The sequence below is a fragment of the Mastacembelus armatus genome, chromosome 24 (genome assembly GCF_900324485.2).
Source record: "Mastacembelus armatus chromosome 24, fMasArm1.2, whole genome shotgun sequence".
In the NCBI taxonomy this organism is placed as follows: Eukaryota; Metazoa; Chordata; class Actinopteri; order Synbranchiformes; family Mastacembelidae; genus Mastacembelus; species Mastacembelus armatus.
Window position 1 is genome coordinate 2,528,370 of NC_046656.1, and position 19,365 is coordinate 2,547,734.

Below are 19,365 nucleotides of genomic sequence, written 5' to 3' on the forward strand. Positions count from 1 at the left end.
TCATCTCAAGGCGCTTTACAAAAAAACCCAACAAATCCCTTATGAGCAAGCACTTGGCGACAGTGGAACAGACAAACTCCCTTTAACGGAAGAAAAAACCTCCAGCAGAACCAGGCTCAGTTTGGGCGGCCATCTGCCTCGACCGGTTGGGGTGAGTGGATAGAGCAGAGAGAAAAGAACAGCAACAATAAACAACAAATAGACACTGTAGGTTGGTGGGGCCAGTAACTGCACATCAGCAATATACACCTCCAGGACCAGGGACACCTGTAGAAGGTACAGAGAGAGAGATGTATGTATGTATGTATTTTATTTAAAATTGATGTATTCCAGTTATATAAAAAAGAATAGATATGACTAATTTGTGCTATAATCCTATTTAAAGACATTACTTAATGTCTTTAAATGTCTTTTTTTTCTGTTCAACAATGCTGTTTTTGCTAAAGGCAACTAATATCCCGGTGCATCCTATAGCTGGGAAAATATGGTACTTTATATGAAACTGCAACAATATTCCTCTTTGAAAATTATTTAGAACATTAGTTTATGAAGAGTGGGAAGGTACAGGTGAGAGAAGACTGCCTTGTTGGCCTGTACTAACTGTAACCTTATAAGATTGTCATGGTCCCTGGTTCTGGACTTGTTTGTGTTGGGACTTTTATTGTGTTTCCATTTCCTGTGTCACCTGTGGTTTTGCCCCAGGTAGTTTTATGTTAATTTATGTTAATTGTTATCACCTGTGTCTGGCTGTGTCCCTGTGTGTTCTCCCTTGTGTCTCTCTCCCTCTGTGTGTGTGTATGTGGTGTTCTGAGGCAACTAGGTAATTGTTCCTTGTTCCTAATTAGGCATTAGAGCAGGAGTATATAGACCTGCTTCCTGCCACACCTAGTTGCTGAATTATTCTGTGTTCTGTCTCCTTGTGATTTTCTCTGTGTTTGGTATCATCTTGTTAGCTTCCCTATGTTCAGTCCTGTTATGATTTCCCTGAGTACTTACCTATTCAAAGTGCATAGTTCCCTTCTCCTGTTTTTCCCTAGCTTCCCTTTGTCTGTGAATCCAGTATCCCCTGGTGTCTTCTAGTGTGAGAGAGTGTATTCCCTTGAGTCTCTGTGGTCTCTCAGTTTTCCTGTGTCCCGCATTTCCCAGACTCCAGCTTCCTAGCTCCTCTGTGTTGCCACGCAGCCCACGTTGTTCTTGTCCTCCTGTTTTCCCTGTCTTCCTCCTAGAGTCTTTGCTTCAGGAATCCACCTGTGTATACTTCAGTTTAGTGTTTTTGACTTACTTGAGTTTATGAAAGAGCTTTGTCTGCATTTTGGATCCGATCCTTTAATATATGGCTCATCATCATTTAATTAGTCCATTATTGATATTAAAATCCATAAGTCTCTTAAAGAGAGTATCTTCACTGAATTAAAAACTGAATCCTTAATCCATAATTAGTACACAGTATGATTAAGATTACTGGCTAGAACTCTCACCATAGTTTTACACAGTATGGACGTTATTACTGTTGAAAAAGGTGGAATTAAAGTGATGATAATATGATAAAGGTACAATCCTTTAATATACAGCTCCCTAGTAGTAATAATAGTGTTTGTGTGATGTGGGTGCAAGGAAAGGAGTCAAAAGTAGGCGTATTCGAGCATATGATCACGTGACATCACGAGCCAATAAAATGAAATAACATCATTTACTCCTCCTTCTAGGCGGCGCTAATTGTTATTAGCTGGAGGCGGTTGTGGGTGGGGCAAATTTGAAAATTACATCATTTACTCCTCCTTCTAGGTGGTGCTAATGGTTATTGGTGGCAGGCAGTTGTGGGTGGTGATGCATGAACAGTATAAAAGGGTTGGACGGAGGTCCATCGTGTGTAGTTATAGTTAAGAGTGTCATCAGCTACAATCGGTATTACGAGCACAGCTGTCACTGGCGGAAGTGACATCATCAATGGCGTCAGCAGCTACTCAGCAGTGATGTCAGCAGTTAGCGGCGTGAGCAGCAGCTTCAGCAGTTATGAGTGCAATAGCGTGGGTGTGCATGATGTGGGTACGTCCTGCGTCGGGGGGACTGCCAAGGTCCCAAGCAGGGGTTCAGGCGCGTGGTGAGAGGGGTGGCACCACCGTGCCTACAGTTGTATGAAGGAAGAGGAGGGTATGTTTATAAGATCAAATACTGGGATGGTTGTGTATCTTTGTGTGTAGAGGAATGTGGTGACGTGAATTCCGGGGGTGATTTAAAAAGAAGTCTAACAATACCTCCCGCCTCGTTCCTGTCTTAGCTTAACTTATACGCAATATAAGTACATTACATGGTGTCAGAAGTCTGTCAAGAACAGTAACCACGTAGCAATGACCACGCAGTTTGACCACCCGGAGATTGACTGGGACGCCGCGGACTTATATCAAGAATTTGAGAGGTTCCGCTCCCATGTTAGCTTCGTGTTCGCAGGACCCCTCGCCGAGCTCGAGTCCAAGCAGAAGGCGGGCTGGCTAGGTACGTGGATAGGCGAGCAAGGGAGAGAGATTTACAAGACGAATGTGTGGGCTGACGGTGAAAAAGACGACCCCGCGAAAGTGCTGGAAAAGTTCGCCAGGTATATCAGACCGAGAAAAAATAAACGGATCGCCCGACACCGCTTCAAGCAGAGAAAGCAAGGTGCAACTGAGAGTTTTGACCACTTTGTAAAGGATCTAAAGCTGCTTCTAATGGATTGTGAGTACGCAGACGCCGATGACGTACCTTAAAGCAGGCATCACGAAGGCTGGAAAGGAAGTGGCGTTCCACAAACTTAGAGGAAATTTTTCTAGCCTGGAAAAACAGTCTACTAACATATAAAAAAGCTCTCCGTAAAGCCAGAACTGCATACAATTCATCACTAATAGAGGAAAATAAGAACAATCCCAGGTTTCTTTTCAGCACTGTAGCCAGGCTGACAAAAAGTCACAGCTCTGTTGAGCCCAGTGTTCCCTTAGCTCTCAGCAGTGATGAATTTATGAGTTTCTTTACAAATAAAATCACAACTATTAGAGATAAAATTCAGCAGATGCTTCCTATACCTGCAATAAATGAATCTTCTACTACAGTAGCTCTTGAATCATCTGTAGGATCTCAGTTATGTTTAGACTGCTTCTCTCCCATAGATCTCTCTGAATTTACATCAGTAGTTGCTTCATCGAAATCATCAACGTGTCTCTTAGACCCCATCCCGACTAGACTGCTTAAAGACACCCTGCCATTAATGAACTCATCTTTATTGGACTTGGTAAATTTATCTCTAGTATCAGGCTACGTACCACAGGCCTTTAAGACTGCAGTAATCAAACCTTTACTCAAAAAGCCTAGTCTTGATCCAGGAGTCTTGGCTAATTATAGACCAATATCCAACCTGCCATTTATTTCTAAAATCCTAGAAAAAGCTGTTGCTAAGCAGCTATCAGACCACTTACACAGGAATGAACTATTTGAAGATTTTCAATCAGGATTTAGAGCACATCATAGTACAGAAACAGCACTGTTGAAAGTTACCAACGATCTTCTCTTAGCCTCAGATAATGGACTTGTTTCAATACTTGTCCTCCTAGACCTTAGTGCAGCATTCGACACCATTGACCACAACATCTTATTACAGATACTGGAGCATGTGATTGGTATCAGAGGAACAGCGTTAAAGTGGTTCCAATCCTATTTATGGGACAGATTCCAGTTTGTTCATGTCCATGATGAACCTTCCACACGAACAAAAGTTAGTTATGGAGTTCCACAAGGCTCCGTGCTAGGACCGATTCTGTTCACCCTGTACATGCTTCCTTTAGGATATGTCATTAGGAAGCACTCTATTAATTACCACTGCTATGCAGATGACACTCAGTTATATCTATCTATTAAACCTGTTAACACAAACCAGTTAACCAGACTTCAAGCCTGTCTAACTGACATAAAGGCCTGGATGACCAGTAACTTTTTACTTTTAAACTCGGAGAAAACAGAAGTCATTATATTTGGGCCAAAAAATCTCAGAAATAACTTTTCTCAAATAATAGCTACTCTAGATGGCATAACCCTGGCCTCTAGCACTACTGTAAAAAACCTTGGAGTTATTTTTGACCAGGACATGTCCTTTAACTCACACATAAAACAAATCTCTAGAACTGCATTCTTTCACCTGCGCAACATTTCCAAAATTAGGAACATCCTGTCTCAAAATGATGCAGAAAAACTAGTCCATGCATTTGTTACCTCAAGGCTAGATTACTGTAACTCATTACTATCTGGATGTCCCAATATCTCCATAAAAAGCCTCCAATTAATCCAGAATGCCGCAGCCAGAGTCCTGACAGGAACTAGCAGGAGAGATCATATTTCTCCTATATTGGCTTCTCTTCATTGGCTCCCTGAAAAATATAGAATAGAATTTAAAATCCTTCTTCTCACATACAAATCCCTTCATAATCAAGCTCCTTCATACCTTAAAGACCTCATAGTACCATATTATCCCAATAGACCACTTCGCTCTCAGAGTGCAGGTCTACTTGTGGTTTCCAGAGTTTCCAAAATCAGAATGGGAGGCAGAGCCTGTAGTTATCAAGCTCCTCTCCTATGGAACCAGCTCCCAGCCTGGGTTCAGGAGGCAGACACTCTCTATACTTTTAAGGCTAGACTTAAAACCTTCCTCTTTGACAAAGCATATAGTTAGGGCTGGCTTCAGGCAACCCTGAACCATCCCTTAGTTAGTTATGCTGCTATAGGCCTAGACTGCCCGAGGACCATCGGTGCACTGAGCTCCCCTACCCTAACCCCCTCCCTTTCCCTTCCCCTCCCCTCTCTTCTCTCCTCCCCCCTCATGTATATTCCACCATTGAATCTTACTAACCTTGTGTTCTCTCTCTCCCCTAGTTTGTGCTCTCTCCCTCTCTCTCTGTTCTCTCTCTGTACCTTCTGCAGGTGTCCCTGGTCCTGGAGCTGTATATTGCTGATGTGCAGTTACTGGTCCCACCAACCTGCAGTGTCTATTTGTTGTTTATTGTTGCTGTTCTTTTCTCTCTGCTCTATCCACTCACCCCAACCGGTCGAGGCAGATGGCCGCCCAAACTGAGCCCGGTTCTACTGGAGGTTTTTTCTTCCGTTAAAGGGAGTTTTTTCCTCTCCACTGTTGCCAAGTGCTTGCTCATAAGGGAATTGTTGGGTTTTTAGTTTTAGTTTTTGTAAAGTGCCTTGAGATGATTTGTATTGTGATTTGGCGCTATACAAATAAATTGAATTGAAATTGAATTGAATTGAATGTTGATTGACACTATAATAGCAGGAGTCAGAGAGAAACGTGTACAGGAGAGGCTGCTGAACAAAGGTGAAGAGCTGACGCTGGCCAAAGCAGTTGAAATTCCCCAGCAATTCGAAATGTCACAAATTCAAATGCGAATTGTTAGAGAGGAAGATGCAGAGGTGTCACAAGTGTCAACCAGACCTAAGTACAACAACCAAAACAAAAAGGAATACAGTCACAAGCAGCAAAACCTCACACAACCAGTGCTAACCATGCAAAATAAAACAAAGAACTGCTCAAAGTGCGGGAAAGACCCAAAACACAAGTGGAATCAAGGTAAATGTCCAGCAAAAGGCTCTATATGTTCAATCTGTCAACAACCAAATCACTGGGCATCAGTTTGCCAGAGCCGCTCAGTAAGTACAGTCAATGTAGAGTCAGCCTTTCCACAGAGTGAAGAAGACACTCTGGACATAAACCTGACAACAGATGATGTTCCAATAGTGACACTGACAGAGGACAAGTGGTTGGCGGACATTGATATCCTGTCACACAAACTGCAGTTTAGAATAGATACAGGGGCAAAATGCAATACACTGACTCTGAACTGCTATCAGTCACTAAACCACATGGGGGAGCTGAAAAGCTCCAAAAGAGTGCTCAGGACCTACTCAAACCACAAGATAAAGCCAGTTGCTGCAGTTGACCTTCCACTAAAGTACAAAGAGCGTAAAGGCACAGCAGAGTTTGAAATAGTGGACATTGCACAAGAGAATGTGCTTGGTGGCACAGCAGCTGAGGCCTTAGGCCTAATTGCTAAACTGGACTCACTACAAGACAGCAGTGTAGTAGACAAAGTGGGCACTTTTAAGGACACTACCACAAACCGGAGCCCACCTGCTGGCCTTGAAAACTTTCCGGAACTGACACGCACTACAGGGACACTGCCAGGCAAATATACAATAAAGATTGACCCCGAGGCAAAACCTGTGGTACATGCTGTGCACAGACGACCAGTAGCACTCAGAGCAAAAATAATGGAAAAGCTAAATGAGATGGTCAGAGATGGTCATATCACCAAATTCGACCAACCAACTGAGTGGGTGAGTTCAATGGTTGTAGTCACTAACAAGGACAAACTCCGTATATGTATAGATCCAAGTGACCTGAATAATGCTATCAAACGGGACCATTACCCAATGCGCACAATTGAAGAGGTTGTATCCACTATGCCCAACGCAAAAGTCTTCTCTGTACTAGATGCAAAGTTTCCTGCAGATTGAGTTGGATGAAGCATCATCTTTCCTGACAACATTTAATACCCCTATCGGAAGATTTAGATGGCTGAGATTACCCTTTGGAATAAAATGCGCACCAGAGATATTCCAACGCATTATCGACCAAATGCTAGAGGGCATCAGTGGCGCGACTGGCATAATGGATGACATTCTCATTGCAGCACCAACAATGACAGAGCATGACAGAACACTCAGACAAGTTGTGGAGAGAGCTACAAGCTACAATCTGAGGCTAAACTTCAACAAGTGTCACATCCGCCAGTCAGCAGTGCCATACGTGGGGCATCTAATAACACCTGATGGACTAAAACCAGATCCGGCAAAGACAGAAACCGTGTGATCCATGCCGCCACCTACTGACAAGGAAGGCGTTCGCCGCTTTCTGGGATTTGTGACATATTTGTCAAAGTTCATTCCAAACCTGAGTGAGATAGATGCTCCATTAAGACAACTTACAAGAAGTGATGTAGAGTTCTCATGGGATCCAGCACAGCAGCAGGCATTTGACAAGCTTAAACACTTGTGTACTCGTCACCCAGTGCTGAAGTTCTATGATGTGACAAAACCTGTGGAAATATATTGTGACGCAAGCAGCACTGGACTGGGAGCTGTTTTAATGAAAGACGATCAACCTGTAGCCTTCTAATCCAGATCTATGACTGATGCTGAGACACGCTATGCTCAGATTGAGAAGGAGATGCTCTCCATCGTTCATGCATGCACCAAGTTTCACCACTATATATTTGGCAAACACGTCACAATATACAATGACGACAAGCCACTGGAGGACATTCACAAGAAACCTCTACTGTCAACCCCAATGCGCATACAGAGGATGCGTTTGCGATTACAGTGGTATGACATCACAGTCAAATACAGAAGAGGAAAAGACATGGAGCTTCCAGACATACTGTCCAGAGCACAGCTGTCAGACAAGACTCCAGAAACAGGCAGTCTAGAGTGCGTCTCAATGCTCAACTTTGTGTCTGTAAGTAATGACAAGTACACCGAGTTTCAAAAATGCACCAAAGAGGAACTAGGTCTTCTCCAGCAAATTATTCAGCAAGGCTGGCCAGATAACAGAAAAGAACTACCCACCCCTGTTCAGCCATACTGGGACTCAAGAAGTCAGCTAGCTGTAACTGACGGCATAGTGTATAAAGGAATGCGCATTGTTGTTCCTCCCACCATGAGAAAACACATGCTGGAGCTCATACATCAGGCTCACCTGGGAATGGTGAAGAGCAAACAATGTGCACGTGAAGTGTGATAATGGCCAGGTATGAGTGCGGAAATTGAGAACATGATCAGAAGCTGTTGTAACCTCTTCAGTCAGTTGGCCTGTCACCTGCTCAGCTCCTTATGGGCAGGAGACCCCACAACAAACTGCCCACAGCTTGTGCACTACTTAGACCCATGACCTATGACCCCCTCAGAGTCAAACACCTACTAGACAAAACTAAAGATACCCAAAAGTTCTACTACGACAAGAAAGCGACTCGTTCCCGCCCAGACCTATAGCCTGGAGATGAAGTCAGAATGGCACCATATCCTGGTAACCACAAGTGGACCCCTGGAGTCGTAGTTCAGCCACACAGCTCACCACGGTCATACATTGTGGACAGTAAAGGCAAGCTGTTTCGCCACAACGTGCAACATCTCCGCAACACCACTAAAACAGCCAATCGGTCCCGGCACGTTTTGTGTGAAGATGACTCACTCACAAGCTCCAACTGGTGACCTCTACCGTACTAGACGAGGCAGAGCTGTAAGACCGCCTGAGAAGCTGAACTTATGAACTGTTGTAGTCAGAGACAGGCGTGGACAGATGCCTGGTGGAAGTGATGTGCTAGTAACTTCTCCTTCCTAGTTTAGTTCGATTTCCTTTCATAAGCTAAAATATTCACTGTGTGTTAAGGTTAATGGAAAGTGAGAGCTTTATTTCTAGGTGAGAAGCTAAAGGATAATTCCAGTTGGGATAATTTTCAGAAATACCTTCTCAGGTTATTATAGTTATTTCATTATATTTTATTTTAGTACTGAGAAAGGGGGATGTACTGTATTGCTGACTACTTCCTGTTGGGTGACATGAATTCCGGGGGTGATTAAAAAGCAGTCTAACGATACCTCCCGCCTCGTTCCTGTCTTAGGTTAACTTATACGTAATATAAGTACATTACACATAGTATGTCGATAAAGGACTGGGATCTGTTCCGTGATATGATCTGTTGGGACCTCGACTGTAGGTCTTCTGATGACAGAGTGTATGTGTCACAGTGGGCCTGAGCTGTATAGAGCCATAGCAGATCGTTATGAGGCGCGTACAACTGACTATTTTTCTGAGGGTGTGTGAGGACCGTGAGCGCATCGCTGCCTAGGCCCAGTCACGACAATTGGTCCTCCCACCCATATCCCGTCACGCATCACGAATGCGAGCTTTGGTTTAAAGATTGGTGCAAAAGGGAATCGAGGCTGATGATGCCAGAATCCGCGGTGCTGCAGAGGTGATTTTGCAAACGCTAAAGACTACAGAAAAACGTGGTGTCATTGAGGCGATCTGAGGTTATGGAAAGCCTAAAGTGCAACTGCTGGCGCAGCTGGTTGATTTATGGATGCCCGGCTTGGAGTGACAATGTCATCTTGATGTAAAAGAAAATGTTTTGATGTTTCTGCTATTAAATTGTGCAACATTAAGAAACGTTTTACACCTGTCCGGAAGAAGCCGAATGTTTTTTTTTCTCCTCTGTATTCATATTAATGTTTTATGCTCATCATTGTAAAAGCTGAATGTTCTTTTTCTCCTCTGTATTCATATTAATGTTTGTTTTAAGCTCATCCTCAACAAGCTGAATGTTTCCATTTTATAAGTGTAGCAATGTGTCATACATGCAAACGAGTTTACCAACGATCTATGTTTGTGGTTTTGTGAAAAAAAAAAATACACAGGTTTTGAAAAGAAATGCGTCCATGTTTTTTGACAGCTGATATGGAGCAGCTATTATGATCTGGCACATCCGGGAGGGTTGAGGAGTATTGATAAGCTGTGCATGGCTGTTAAAGAATCCACAGGCATTAAAAAGCAATTACCCACTATTAAACATCTTTTACAGGGTCAGGATGCATACACATTGCATGCAAATGCCAGAAAAAATTTATGAGGCGGCGGGTGATAGCTGGTGCTATGGATAAACAGTTTCAGGTTGATCTGGTGGACATGAGTGAATATTCAGCAGAAAACTTTACGTGCAATACCTTTTAACATGTATTGATGCTAAATATGCATGGGTCAGATGCCTTACATCAAAGACAGGTCTCGATGTGACAAAAACGTTTAAGATATTCTGGGTAAGGGGTGCGTCCCTCTGAAACTACAGACGGACACAGGCGGCGAGTTTTATAATAAAGACTTTAAGCGGCTGATGAAAGAGTATAACATTACACATTTCATCTAGTCACCTCTTATAATAACACGTATCATAGATCAATAAATAGGGCGCCTGCAGCGGTGAATAAAGACAACAAGAAGGGGGTGTGTAAAACACTGTGCAAGACAAGGACTGAAAAACCCCAAACCCTATTCAAATACAATGTCGGTGACACTGTGAGGATATCTGCACACCGTGGAGTGTTTAGAAAAGGTTATAGGAGACGTTCACAGATGAGTATTTTAACATAACAGAGCGGCTGGCCACTGAGCCTGTGGTGTACAGATTGCGTGGGGGCATTTAGGTGGCGAGGCTGTGAAAGGGACATTTTATAATAAAGAGCTTCAGCCTGTCATTATAGGTAAAAACACGACTTTTAAAATAATGAAATTACTGGCCAAACGTGGGAACAAGCAGCTGGTGAACACATGGGTGCCTCGTGCCCGCAAAAGATGTTTTGAATATATCAGAGCGGCAACACTGGGACACTTGGTCATACAGTACTAGGCACGGGGGAGGCAGTCGAGACGTTGCCACTAACACACATACGCACAGCTGATACACAAGAGTGACACATAAACACACGCACACATGCAGACAACTGGTGGAAAAAAAGACATTTTGAAGATAAAAGAGCAGCCACCCGTAGATAGATAGATAGATAGATAGATAGACTTTATTCATCCCGATGGGGGAAATTCAGATTGTCCTGCAGCTCTTAAATTAACTTTTACATAGAAATTTCACTATAAAATATAAAATTTGAAATACAATTAATAGATTATAACATATAACATAAATAGCAAAACTAACAACAGTTACTATTAAACAGTCTAATGGCTATGAGGACAAAGGATCTCCTCAACCTCAACCAGATACACAGAAAACAGCAGGATTGTGGAATTAATTGCGCCCATACACGCTGATCTGTTTTTTCAGGAGAAACTTTTACTTAATGGAATAGACATTTCTATGAAATTCATACGCTCAAAAGATGAATTCTGTTTAGTGGCGGCCCCTTACGCTACTACAGTGTGAAAATCTTAACAGCCAGCCTTTGAAAAAAGTTTCAATATCACCCACCCTCTGACTCGCCTGCAGCAGAGTGCTCCAGCATAGTAACGCAAAATACTCTATAGACAGAGTGGCATTGAAGACATTCTCAGTGCTGCCAGGGACCCGAGTAGGCAACCAGGAGAATCTTTACATGGGTCAGATGCTTAAATTTGTGTGTAGTGGTGTTTGTTGACAACGAAGCATACACAGGCAGTTGCAGTTACGTCAGAAATCCGTTTAATTTTGAACACTTAGATATCAAGTTTATCTGTCTCTATGCTGACGGCCAAACACACTCCTCCAAGCCCTTGCAACCGCATTTCCCCAGAGGACAGTACACCAGGGAGTATTATCAGCTGATCCATCTCAAGAGATGCTTATGGCAGGGGCTATACTTTATTCTGCTTTAATCTGGAGGCAGACAGGGGGGCAGGGAATGTGTCCCTGATTAAGACAGGGAACGTGAGGCTGGAGGCATGGTTCCGAACACCGCTCCAGTGCACCGTTAACATGATCTGTTATGCAGTGTTTGATTCAGTCACTGAGATATCAAACAGCAGACAAGTGTTGGTCGACTATTACTAAACCACAGTACTGTCAGGATCCTGCCATGGACTTCCTTTGTTGGACTTTTAGTTTGGAGGATCAGGGAGGATCCACTCTTTCTGTTCGTTTTACCTTGTTTTGACTGTGATTGTTTTTACCTGCGCCTCGTTTTCCTCCCTTAGTTTAAATACCCCTCCTGTTCCCTCATTTCTTTGCTGGGTTGTTTGTCGTTGCTTGCTCCTGTGTTGCTACCCTTGATGGTTCATCCCAGCACTTTGTTCACTGGACATTCCCTGCCTTTTTGTTCCTGCCGTGTCTGTTTCCCCTGCCTGGATTTTCGTCTGTGGAGCCCTCGTGTGTTAAGTAACCTTGTTTCTGTCTCGCTGAGTTTTCTTCTCCGTGTCTTGTGTCAGTGATCTGTCTGTGTGAGTGACCCAGGCCGCGTTCTTTGTTTTGTGTCTGTATGTTCTGTCTGCCTGCGGTGTCCGCAGTGTGTGCATGACCCTGGCAGTTCTGTGTGTGTCTGTTAGCGTCCCCTGTTGTGTCCCCGAGTGAGTGCGTGACCCAGGGTGGATGACCCGTCCCGAGTTTCCTGAGTGAGTCTGTGTCCCCGTGAGTGTGCGACCAGACCGTTCCGAGTTCTCTGTGTGAGTCTGTGTCCCCATGCGTGTGTGATCAGACCGTCTCCCAAGTTCCCCGTGTGAGTCTGTGTCCCTGTGAGTGTGTGGCCAGACCGTATCCTGTGTTTGTGAGTCCTTGTCCCCGTGAGTTTGTTACCGGACCGTGTTCTGTGCTCCCCTGAGTTTGTGTGTATCCTAGTGTTGTGTCCAAGTCCCCGGCTTTCAGGTTGTGTTTATCTGTTGTTGACCCTTAGTGCTCATTTGACCCAAGCCTTTGTTCTGTGTTTTTTTTGAGTCTTGTTAATAAAACCCTGTCTGCACTGAGTACCGATCCTGTGGGCATTTGGTCTTTTAAAAACAAGAACCCTTGGGTTCTGACAAGTACAACACGATACACCATGAACATCATCGAATTGACTTGTACCGTCGGAATGATAATTAGTAAGGACACTGATTTTTTGTGGAGGTGTTGCCATGTGACCAGCTGGCCAGGCTCAAAATATCACGACATCCTGCTGCATTGATTGTAAACACTGACTCCATGTACTTACCTGGTGAGTACTAGCTGACCATATATTTTACAGCCTATTGACACGCATGTTTTTTTCGACAGCTATGGTCATTCACCAGACAGTTTTCAGCCTTATATAATCAACTTTCTCCTGAAAAACGCCACCAGGGTGCATATGTGTCACAGTGTCTTTTTTATTTACAATGAAAGAAAATATTCATTTTGTACACATTCATATGAAAAAATACACTCATGATGTCAAACAATATTTCAAATACATTCATGATTGCACCCAGAATGCTGTGTTAGGTCTGTACAGGGGAGTCCTCCTGGATCTGCGTACCCCGCCCATAGGCCTGTTTTTCTTTTCACTGGAGACGGGTTGGTGGTGGCGCTGGTGTGAAGGATTATATTCATAGTCTTTACCTGGTTTATACTCTTCAATACCTCTGCGGGCATGAGTGTTTGTTACAGCTGATAATGGCACATTCAGGTTTGCCAACGTTTTTAAAAATTGAGTCCATCCTTGAGGTGCCAAGTTCCTGAAACATGGTGTGGTGCTGTGACTCTGCTGATTAAATCATACAGATGTGTGCCCCTGATCATTTGTTTATTGATACTGACCTCACCCTGGTCCGACCATGATATCACATCTGGCTCTCTGGACAGTGCAGATATGATGTTCTCTGCATTTTTTCTCTGTCTTTTGAACAAGGAGGCACAGGTGATATTGTCTGATAATATTGTCATCTTCTTCAGGCACATAGATATATTTGACAGTGATCTGGCCAAATTCTTGTACAAGATAAAATGGCCTAAAATACATTGGTAAGTTTTCTGTTTCAGAAACAGAGATCATTTAATTATTTATTAGTCACAAAGATTCCCTCCCCTAGTGGTAACTGACTGAGTTTAATGTTACCATTATATAGATAAAGCACAAAGTGTATTAAACACTCATCATCTGTCTGCCATCTTGGATTTTTGGAGAAGCTGTCAGTCAGTCATTAAATATCCAGTCAATCACAAAAACAACCAACAGTATTTACAGACAGAAATGTCCATGAGCCCCAAACTGTCAAAACCACCCCTCATGTTTTGTCACGCACAAAATGTCAAAGAGCACAGAGAGCAGTCCAAAGAAATCCAATTGGCAAGCAAGGAAAACTGTCAAATGGAGAGTGAAAAACACATTTGTGAAGGGAAAAAACAGTTTGAGTTTGAGTGTGATATTATTACAAACATACACATAGCTCTTTATGTGCTTGCAAGCTTCACATTTGTGCTTGCAAGTGGGGATATTTGCTCTCGTAGACTTAATTCAAATCAATTCAATTGAATTTTATTTGTATGCTAATCATCTCAAGGCACTTTACAAAAACTAAAAACCCAACAAATCCCTTATGAGCAAGCACATGGCAACAGTGGAGAGGAAAAACTCCCTTTAACAGAAGAAATAACCTCCAGCAGAACCGGGCTCAGTTTGGGCGGCCATCTGCTTTGACCAGGTGGGGTGAATGGATAGAGGAGAGAGAAAAGAACAGCAAAAATAAACAACAAATAGTAAACTTAAAACATGCAGATCTATATTTTCACCCCATGTTTTGCACGCCCTAGTTTTGATACTGATGTAACGCCCGGCCACCCTGCAGAGGAAGCTCATTTCAGCCCCCAGAGGGGCCTAAAAAGAGGAACCACCACCCCGGTCTTGCCAATCCAGGGGTACTGTCCCCGAACGCCACGCAATATTGCACAGGCGTGTCAGCCATGACAGCCCAACAACATCCAGAGACTTGAAGTACTCGGACGGATCTCATCCACCTCCGATGCTTTGCCACTGAGGAGCTGCCGAAGTACCTCAGTGACTTCGGCTTGGGTGATGGATGGATCAGCCTCCGAATCCCCGGCCCTTGCTTCCCTTATGGAAGACGTGTTGACGGAATTGAGGAGATCCTTGAAGTATTCCTTCCACCGTCCAACAATATCCCCAGTCGAGGTCAGCAGCTTCCCACTTCCACTGTAAACAGTGTTGGTAGAGCACTGTTTCCCCCTCCTGAGGCGCCGGACGGTTTACCAGAATCTCTTCGGGGCCGACAGGTAGTCCTTCTCCATGGCCTCACCGAACTCCTCCCATACCTGAGTTTTTGCCGCCGTCACCGCCTGGGATGCAGCACGCTTGGCCCGGCGGTACCTGTCAGCTGCTTCGGGAGTCCCACAAGCCAACCAAGCTCGGTAGGACTCCTTCTTCAGCTTGATGGCATCCCTTACCTTCGGTGTCCACCACCGGGTTCGGGGATTGCCGCCACGACAGGCACCCGACACCTTACAGCCCCCGCTCCTAGCCGCCGTGTCGACAATGGAGGTGGAAAACATGGTCCATTCAGACTCAATGTCCCCAGCCTCCCCCAGGATCTGTAGAAGCTCTATTGGAGGTGTGAGTTAAAGACCCCTCTGACAGTAGATTCGGCCAAACATTCCCAACAGACCCTCACAGTACGTTTGGGCCTGCCAAGTCTGTCCCGCTTCCTCCTCCACCAGGTGGTGGTGTCCACGTGTGCGTCACTGTCCACATGTGCGTTGAAGTCCCCCAAAATAATTATGGAGTCCCCGGTAGGAGCGCCTTTCAGCACCCCCCCGAGACACTCCAAAAAGGCTGGGTACTCCTAGCCCATAGGCCAAAACAACATTGAGAGACCTATCCCCGACCTGAAGGCGCAGGGAAATGACCCTACAGGACAATCTGAATTTCCCCCAAGTATTTTCACGTGGCGGCTGAGCTGGGGAGCTATGAGCAAGCCCACACCAGCTCGCCGCCTCTCACCGCGAGCAACTCCAGAGTAGAAGAGAGTCCAGCCCCTCTCAAGGAGCTGGGTTCCAGAGCCCAGGCTGTGCGTGGAGGTGAGCCCGACTATCTCTAGTCGGTACCGCTCGACCTTCCGCACAAGCTCAGGCTCCTTCCCCCCCAGTGAGGTGACATTCCATGTCCCTAGAGCCAGTTTCAGCATCCAGGGATCGGGTCGCCGAGGTTCCTGTCCTCGACCACTGCCCGATCCACTAGGCACCGGCCCCTTATGGATCCTCCTGCGAGTGCTGGGTCCACAGAAGGGCAGCCCCACATCGCTCTTTCGGGCTTTGCCCGGCTGGGCCCCATGGGGGGAGACCCAGCCACCAGGCCTGGCTCCAGGGTGGGGCCCCGGCTTCGCCATGCCGGGCGACGTGACGGTCCTCGGTTTTCGCTCCATAAGAGGTCACTGAACCGCTCTTAGTCTGGTCCGTCACCTAGGACCTGTTTGCCTTGAGAGACCCTGCCAGGGGCATATAGCCCCGGACAACATAGCTCCTAGGATCATACGGGCACTCAAACCCCTCCACCACGATAAAGTGGCGGAGGGGTTTGAGTGCCCGTATGGCAAGGAGGGGTGTACATATTACATATTGTAGTGTACATATTACAATAATTTTAGTACAACCAAAATAATATGACTATGATTACACAGTATGTCAAATGCAGAGTTTACAGAAATCTTCAAGGAAGTATAAGTGAAAAACATTTGAAATCAAAGTGAAAGTTTTGTTTAAGTCATTTAGGACTTTCCTGTGAAAGTAGGAGTGCTTGTGTATTTGTATTTGAGAGGGGAGAAGGCAGGGTTTACACATTTTTATGATGAAAGAAGTTTTTTTGTAGCATGCTGGGGCCATGTTGTCTCTTTGAGATCAATTCTTCTGGAACTTTCACAAGGTACAGATGAGGCAGGAGTACATAAAGATTTTAAAGCAAGTTTGTAGAAGTGAGGATAAGTGTGTTCAGTGAAAGACTTTGTGGATATGTTGCTCTCTGACAAATATCGCTGATAATATAAGAGCTACAGGACAATCTGAATTTCCCCCAAGTATTTTCTATCTATTATATTATCAGAATCAGAATCAGAATGAGCTTTATTGCCAGGTATGTTTACACATATGAGGAATTTGTTTTCGTGACAGAAGCAGAAGTTTCCACAGTGCAGCAGGATGACAGTAACAGGACAACAAACAGATGATAAAAAAATAAAAATAGAAAAAAATACAATAGGGAATAACAACATACAAACTGACAATTGTATGCACAAGTATATTACAATAGACAGTTTTGTATGTACAGGTATATTATGTGCAAATTCGAAATGTAAACTAAAGTATGTGTGTTACATAAGTGTATAAGTGCATAAATAGTGTTGTGTGTTCCACAATTAGCCTATTGTCAAATGTTCATAAGATGGATTACCTGAGAGAAGAAACTGTTCCTGAGCCTGGCTGTTCTGGTGCAAAGTGCACTGTAGCGACGACCAGACAGCACCAGTTCAAAGAGGGAATGAGCTGGATGTGAGGGGTCCAGAGTGATTTTCTTAGCCCTTTTGCTCATTCTGGATAAGTACAGTTCTTGAAGAGTAGGGAGGGTTGTACCCATGATTCGCTCAGCAGTCCAGAGTATCCACTGTAGTCTTCTGAGGTCAGATTTGGTAGCTGAGCTGAACCAGACAGAGAAGCACATCTTCTTTAACACAGTTACATCTGTACACCACCTTTCATTGATGTAAAAACATGTCCCGCCGCCACGCGATTTCCCCGTTGATTCTGCGTCGCAGTCCCCTCCAAACAGCTGAAAGTCCGGCAGATGTAGTGTTATACCGCAATCTGCCTGCACCTCGCGGGAGCGCCCTTGACCAAAGCAAAAACTCCCAAACAATAAATTCTGAGGCAAAGGACAGTTTAAAGGCATAGGTTGCTTTTTTCGGGTTTATCAGCAATGATAACAGATACCAACCTAACTGTAGTTTCCAGATGTATTGCAGATTGTCAATAGTTCTCTTCAGTCAGGGCAGTTTCACCAGGCCTTAAAAACTGCTGTTATAAAACCTCTTCTTAAAAAGCCTAATCTAGATGCTTCAGCAGTAAGTAACTACAGGCCAATATCAAATCTTCCATTTCTGGGAAAAATAATTGAAAAAGTAGTTTCTCAACAAATTCACAGATTTATGGTGCAAAACAATCTTTTTAATGCACTTCAGTCTGGATTTCGCGCACACCACAGCACAGAGACTGCACTTATTAAAATTTTAAATGATTTACATTTAAATAATGATGAGTCCAAAACCTCTGTTTTAGTACTACTGGATCTCAGTGCTGCATTTGACACAGTTGATCATGATGTGCTGCTTCATAGACTAGAAGCTTGGGTGGGAGTTACTGGCTCAGTGTTAAATTGGCTAAAATCTTACTTACAAGATAGAGACTGTTTTGTCTCACTTGGTAACTATGAGTCTGAGCGAACAAAAATGAAATGTGGGGTTCCTCAGGGGTCTATTCTTGGTCCTCTCTTATTCAATATCTACATGCTGCCCCTTGCTCAGATTATGGAATACTACAACATTGACTACCATACCTATGCAGATGACACCCAACTTTATATATCAGTATCATCTCATGATTATAGTCCTCTAATTTCATTATGTGAGTGTATTAATCAAGTGAAAGAATGGATGTGCCAGAATTTTCTCCAGCTTAATACAGACAAGACAGAAGTGATTGTTTTTGGCCCCAAAAATGAAAGGTCAAAGGTCATTGCTCACCTTGACTCCATGTCATTGAAAGCTACAAATCAAGCCAGAAACCTTGGTGTAATCATTGACTCAGACCTGAATTTTAACAACCACATAAAATCCATCACTAAATCTTCCTATTACCACCTGAAAAACATTGCTAGAATAAAAGGTTTTCTGTCTAAACAAGATGCAGAAAAACTTGTTCACGCATTTATCTTCAGTAGGTTAGATTATTGTAATGGCTTGTTCACAGGTCTTAGCAAAAAGTCAATCAGGCAGCTGCAGCTAATCCAGAATGCTGCTGCCAGAGTCCTTACAAACACCAAGAAACTGGACCATATCACACCAGTTCTCAGATCACTACACTGGCTTCCCATTAGTCAAAGGATAGATTTTAAAATTTTATTGCTAGTTTATAAAGCACTAAATGGTTGTGGACCAAAATATATCCAAGATATATTGGTTCCCTATGAGGTTTCCAGACCCCTCAGGTCATCTGGGACAGGTCTATTGTGTGTTCCCAGAGCCAGAACCAAACAAAGTGAAGCAGCAGTCACTATGCTCCTCAATTGTGGAACAAACTTCCTGAACACCTGAGGTCTGCTCAAACTGTCAGCTTATTCAAATCTGGACTGAAAACTCTGTTGTTTACTGCTGCCTTCGAATAATTGTTATCTTTGTTTTCTTAATGTGCTTTTATGTTTTATATTAATTTACTTTACTTGATTTAAATTTATTTTATGTTAAATGTCTTTATTTTTAAATGCTCTTTTCAATGCTTTTAATGCTTTTAATGTAATTGTATGCCTTGTAAAGCACTTTGAATTGCGTAGTGTATGAAAGGTGCTATACAAATAAATTTGCCTTTGCCTTTCAATGTTTAATGTCATCTGTGTTTTATTAGGCTAAACTCTGTTTTAAGTAGTGTTTCCGCGTTAAGAACTCAAGATTTGCCTGAAATCTGCTTGCTTTCCAAAGGCTGCTTGTTGTTAAGAAAAGCTTTATATGTCAGGTTCCGGAAAATCAGAGGACCAGAAATGCCACACACTAGAATGCTTGTAACGAGT